The following is a 6,837-nucleotide window of genomic DNA, read 5'->3' as shown; positions in this document are numbered from 1 at the left end:
TAGAGAGTAGGTAGGAAGTTTAGGTAAGAAGTTCAAGTTTAGAAATTGTGGATTTAAGTTGCTTGATGGACATTCAGATACAGGTGTCTATAAGATAGCTGATGAAAGCCTAGACCTTAATCGAGGCAGGAGGTTTGAATTTAGAAATGTGAGATTTGTCCACAGAGATAATTATTAAACTCATGTGAGTTTAATGTGAGATAATTATTAAACTCATGAAAGGAAAAAAAAAAAGCAGTACAGAATCTTGGTGGACAATCACATTTAGGATTTGTGATAGGGTTGATCATCTAGAAAAAAGCTGTTAAAAAGAGTGCCCAGACAAGAAAAATCAAGAAAGAACATCACATTGTATAAACCCTTATATAATAAGAGGAGTTTCAACAGTATTCATTAGAGTCAAATGCTGCAGAGGGGTCAGTAAAAAAGAGGAGAGAGTAGAGGGCATTGATTTGAGCAATTTAGGGATTATTGATGACCTTGAGAAGCTTCATGCAAGTATTGAGATTAGAAATCAGATTGAACACAAATTTTACTCTAAGGTAAAGCAATGGGGACCACTAAGTAACTTTTTCTAATTTGGCTACAAAAGGAGAGAGAAGAAAATATATTGATATGATTATTGGGGCAAGTATAAATTTTTTTCGTTATGGTGAACACTTGAACATATTTGTAGGAAAGAGATAATGGGAGCCATTGAAATGGAAGATTGAAAATTCAAGAGTATGGTTGATTAAAAAGATTGGAAGATGAAAAAGGCTGGAATGATGGCCCCTAATAGAGGCTTTTGTGAATAGAAAGCATATGACCTCTTTATCAGAATTAGAGCTTAATTACACAATGGAGCATCAAGTTAAGGGAATTTGCGGTGTAAAATTAAGAAAATAGGGACACTGATGAAGAATATCCTATTTTCTCAGTAAAAAATAAAGCAAAGTCCTATGTTCAAAAGGGAAGGGCAGAGTAAGAGTTTTTAAGAGAGATGTGTTGAAAAGCTGCTGTAGAGAATACAATACAAAGCAAATCAGAAATATTAAAAAAAAAAAAAAAACCCACTAGCATGGACTTTGATAAATTGAATGAAAGTTATTGAATTATTGAATGAAAGATTCACCATTGGACTATGGGGACTAAATGTGGATCACGTATTTTCACCATTTCTGTTCTTGGTCTTTGTGTGCTTGTTTTTTTCTCTCATTTTTTCTTTTTGATCTAATTTTTTTTATGCAGCATGATAACTGGAAATATATTTAGAAAAATTGCACATGTTTCCTTGCTGTCTAGAGGAAGGGGGAGAGGGAGGGAGAAAATATGGAACACAAGATTTTGCAAGGGTAAATGTTGTAAACTATCTTTGCATTAATTTGAAAAATAAAAAGTAAAATTATAAATATTCACTATTGGTCAAAATCCAATCAGAAAACAGGATAACAGTCTGACAGAAATTAGATATAGGGGGTAACTAGATGGCACAGTGGTAAGAGCACTGGCCTTGAAGTCAGGAAGACTTGAGTTCAAATGTGCCCTCAGACATTTAATACTTCCCAGTTATGTGACCCTGGGCAAGTCACTTAATCCCAATTGCCTCAGGGAAAAAAATAGATTAAGGCCAACACATAAAACCCTAAAAGAAATGCAAACTGGAGGATGACTTAGATATAAAATATCACATCACAAATTAGAAAAGTAAGGTAGAAATTACCTTTTAGATTTATTAATAATTAAAGAAATCATAGCTAAGTAAAGTATAAATGGGATCACAAAATAAAATGGAATATTAGATTATAAAAGTTAAATAAGTTTTTTGTTTTTGGTTTTGGTTTTTTTTTTTACTATCAAATCCAATTAGCTAAAATTAGAAAGGAAACAAGCAAATGGGGAAAAATCCTGAGTGCAAGTATTTCTGATAATAGTCCTACATCAATACTATTTAAAGAATTGATTCAAATTTATGAACCTAAATATCATTCTCCAATAGATAAATGGTCAAAAGATGTGAAGAGGTTTTTTTGTTCTCAATGAGTTCACATTTTTATAGTATTTTTACCCCAGTTAAATGTCAAGAAGATTTTTTGCATTTTTACCAGATTTCAAGTTGCAAAATTTTCTCCTTCCTTCCCTCTTTCCCCTCTCTTCTTCCAAAGATGATAGGCAGTTTGATATAGTTCATACATGTGCTATCATGTAAAACATATTTCTATATTAATCACAGTAGTGAACCAGGTCAAGAACAACAACAACAACAACAACAAAAAGCAGAAAAAAAAAAGAATAAAGTTCTGCATTCTGAGTCCATCAGTTCTTTATAGTTATGGTTATGGTTATGGAAAGCATTTTCCTTCATGAGACTTTCATATATTGTGCTGATGAGAACTGAGTCAGTCATAGCTGATCATTATAGAATGTTGCCGATACTATGCACAATGTTTTCCTGGTTCTGCTCATTTCACTTCACATCAGGTCATACAAGTCTTTCCAAAGTTTTTCTGAAATCTGCCTGTTCATTATTTCTTATTGCACAATAGTATTTCATTACATTCATATAACGTAGCTTCTTCAGCCATTCTCCAGTAGATGGGCATCCCTTCAGTTTCCAATATTTTGCCATCAGGAAAAGGGCATAGAAAACAAAAATAAGGGTTAGTTACAGAAGAGTGTTTTTCATTGTAACATTGTTTTAAGATATGCAAGTTGTGAGGGGCAACTAGGTGGTGCAGTGGATAGAGCACCAGTTCTGAAGTCAGGAGGATCTGAGTTCAAATTTGGCCTCAGATACTTCATACTTCCTAGCTGTGTGACTCTGGGCAAGTCATTTAACCCCAATTGCCTCAGCCAATACACACACACACACACATGATTTCTCTTATTAAACACCTCTGTGGAATTATCAGCAACCCTGTTTGCCTTATTTCTATTTTATTTATTTATTTTTTTTTTTCCTGAGGCTGGGGTTAAATGACTTGCTAGGAAGTGTTAAGTGTCTGAGACCAGATTTGAACTGGGGTCCTCCTGAATTCAGGACTGGTGCTCTATCCACTGTGCCACCTAGCTGCCCCCTGTTTCCTTATTTCAACCACTATTAGCCCATTTGTTGTTCTGACTGTAACATATCTTCCTATTAGCTGTACTCTCATCTTTTCCCTTTCTTTTAAGTTTAAGCTCTCCTCTGTGGCTGCAAGAATTATCTCAGGTTCTTATACCTGTTGATACAGGACCTGGTAGTTTATTTGGTGCTGCTGATGTTGCCCTAAATCCCATGGAGACCTTCATGTCTGATACTGGCTTGGGAGATGGGGTGAGAAATGGCTAGTGATACTGGAAGCTTTAGGGGTCTGGCAGCCTACCTGGTGCTGAGCTGGGGTCCTAGTTGTGGTATCTGGCATGTGCTGAGAACAAGTGGGGTGTTTCTGTATTTCCCTGGGGCTACATAAAAACATAGGTTGGTCTAGCTTCTGGAGGATGCCTGTTTATCCAGCCATACTAGAGCAAATGGTTATTCCTGTAGCTGGAACCTAAGAGTTCCTCTAGTTTTGTCAAGGCCTGGGGGGGATTCTGATATTGATCTTTGTATGCTCTACCACTCTGGGGCTCAAGATTGGATCTCCTCCTAATTTGCTGAAGTGGGACTTGCTGCTAGTTCACTGGAGAGCTTCCTGTCTTGAATTGCAACCCTTAACCCAAGTAATAGGGACCTTTCTGGTTCTCCAAGTTTCCTGAAATTGGACATTGTTCCATCCTGTCTTCTTGTTTTTGCCATTCTAGTACCTATCTTGGGTTGTTTTTTTCTGGTTGCCTGGAGGTCAACATGGGAAGGCTACAACAATTCACTGTTTACTCCACCATTTTGGCATCCTGAAGAGATAATTTTCAAGAAAGAACCCAATCCAATTCAAATCCAAGCTATCAACAATCATATAGGGAAAAAATCTGTGTAACTAGTAATTAGAGAAATTATATATTAAAACAACTTTGAGATTTTACCTCATAACCATCAAAGTAGAAAATTATGCTAAAATAGGAAGGTAATGAAAGTGGAGGAACTTTAGAAGAAAATGGGCAAACTAGTACATTACTATTAGAGCTAGGAAAATACTCAGTCATTCTGAAAAATCTCTTTTTGGACTGTTCTATGAAGATAACTAAATTGTGCGGAACCTAAGATCCAGGTCTTAGGAGACAGATATCATAAAGAGATTAAAGATAAAATTAATACTTATAACAAAGGTTTCAGTTATAAAGTTGGTCTTCAAAAATCAACAACATTTCTATATAATAATACTAATAACACAGAAGCATTAATAGAGGAAGATATCTTCTTTCATACAAATTCAAAATGCTTAAAGTAGCTAAAGATCTAATAATCAAAGCATGTAAAATATAAATTGAATTACAAAGTTCTTTTTAAAGAAATAAAGAACAAATTAAAAGTTGGAGGAATAATAGCACTTTATTCACAAAATTATTGTGAAGATCAAATAAACCAGCATATGTAAATAGCTTTGCAAATATCAAAGTGTGACATACTTGTTCCTGAAAGGCTTTCAGTCATAAATTTTTTGTATTAGAAAGTGATTAAATCACCTCATAACTGATTTCTGAGCTCCTTTCTAATTTTGTAAGTCCATGAAGTAAATATCAGAGTCTTCCCAAATGCTAGGGGGAAAAATAATAGATAAAGTGAATGACATGAATTTTACCTTCAAGAAATTTCCAATCTATCTAGGATCAAAATTAAACAAAATTAAACAATAGCAAACAATTTGAGGCAGAATTCATAGGATCAACTATTGAGTTGAAAAGAACTTTAGAGTCGTGAAGTTCAGTCTTGTTAATTTCATAGATCAAAAAACTGAAGCCCAAAGTGATTGTCTCTTGGCCAGGGTTATACAAGTTCAGTGGCACCTCCTGGATTTAAATCCAGATTCTCTGATTCCAAGACCAGTAGTCTTTTTCATTGCATAATTAATCTGAACATAATGTGGTCTGAATTGTATGCCTTGCTGAAATCAAGAGAAGAGGATAACATAATTCACTAACACTAACACTTCTCAAATATATTTCATATATAATCCAAGTTTAGTGGAAACTTTTCTGCCTGCCTCTTCCTCCTGTCCCCAGATGATCAGATCCAAAATTATGGAAAACCTCTTATTCCATGGGGTAGTTCTCCTGGAGAAACCAGAAGTCCATACAAATCTTCAATTCTAATTCTGTTTAGGATTTTATTTTTGAGTATGGCTACAACAATGGTTCAAACCGAAACAGAAACAGCAGCATTAGTATGTATACATAAAGATCCCTCTAAACTGACAATTGATTCAGGAAATTACAAAGTAACATTATCTGTGTTTTATTTTCAATTATTATGTTACATTTTTTCCCAATTACATTTTAATCTGGTTTGATCTATGCTTGTAAGTGTTATAGGTGACATGCAGCTCTGGGATCTATATTTGACACCTCTGGTCTGCAGGATTTCATGTGAGAATTAGTTTTTCTTGGGCAACCTGGGAACATAGAGACAGAGACTCTACTACTGTGACATTGCCACATTTCCCAAATGAGTCATTTCTTCTCTTTGATTACTCTGATATCTTTACTAAAAGGCTTAACCTCCACATCAGTAGTGGAAATTCAGTATGGCCAAGATTTTGAAACCCAAGGCCTACCTATACCTTGCCACCTTTTTTAACTCTTCATGAACAGCAGAGTGGAGAGTCCTTTCAAGTTCTATCAATACTTTTGGGCTTCAGTACACACAAACCAGAAGGGAACATGACTTTTTTGGAAATACAGGAACATATCTCATTCATAAATAAATGAATGGAATTGAAAAGGCAGCTGCAGGCTTCCAGATCAAGTTCTCCCTTTCTTCTGCATCTTTACATCATGATGATTTCATACTTTCATGATTCCCCACCCCTAACCAACACCATGATTTTTGGACATACTAGAACTACTCTATATCAACTCTGCAATACAACAAATCTAGTCTAAACATCTGCCAGAAACCTTTCATAAATTATCTGACCCTCCTGCTCAATGGCTGCATATCATAAGCTTTATACTTTCTTTTGAAATAAAAACTTCATGGAGATCTTTGTTGTTTTATTTCCAAACTTTTTTAACCTTTTTACTCTTAGTATCATCTGGAAAATCAATCAATTAGTGTATAAAGCTAAATTTCCTGGAGGGTTAGAAGGGGAGAAGGCAAAAAATCAGATACTGCTTAATGTGAGGCTGAGTAAAGGAGGTTAAAAATGGATCCTCTTCTCCATTCAGGGCTGTGTATGTGGACAAGGTGAGAAACATAGACATACATATTCACATCCATCCATATACATATACATGAATAAGTAACTAGGTTGTGCTGACAGGCCCAGAGTCTGGAAGATTCATCTCAAAGAGTTCAAATCTAGATTCAGATATTACTAGCTGTGTGACCCTGGGAAATAAAAATGGTGCCAAAAAAAAAAAAAAAGAACTCCAAAGTAGTCTTAAAGAGTTGAACATGACTGAAATAACAGAATAATATGTTAGGCACTGTGGTCATCACTGTAGTTGCAATGAAAGGCAAAAGATAGTCCTTGGTCTCAAGGAGATCAAAATCAAATGCAGGAGAAAACATATAAATAACTAAATATTAAAAAGTTATATACAAACTATATTGAAGATAATCAAGCAAGGTCAAGCATTAGCATTAAGGAAGATCACAAAAGACTTAATGATGAAATTTGTACTTTAGCTGAAACTGGAAGGAAACCAGGAAAGACTTAAGTCTTCCCTATTGTTTATACCACATTTTCATCAATCACATAAAATCTGAGATGGAAAAGA

Source organism: Sminthopsis crassicaudata, chromosome 3, assembly GCF_048593235.1.
Source record: "Sminthopsis crassicaudata isolate SCR6 chromosome 3, ASM4859323v1, whole genome shotgun sequence".
Classification (NCBI taxonomy): Eukaryota; Metazoa; Chordata; class Mammalia; order Dasyuromorphia; family Dasyuridae; genus Sminthopsis; species Sminthopsis crassicaudata.
Note: the sequence above shows the minus strand (reverse complement) of the source record.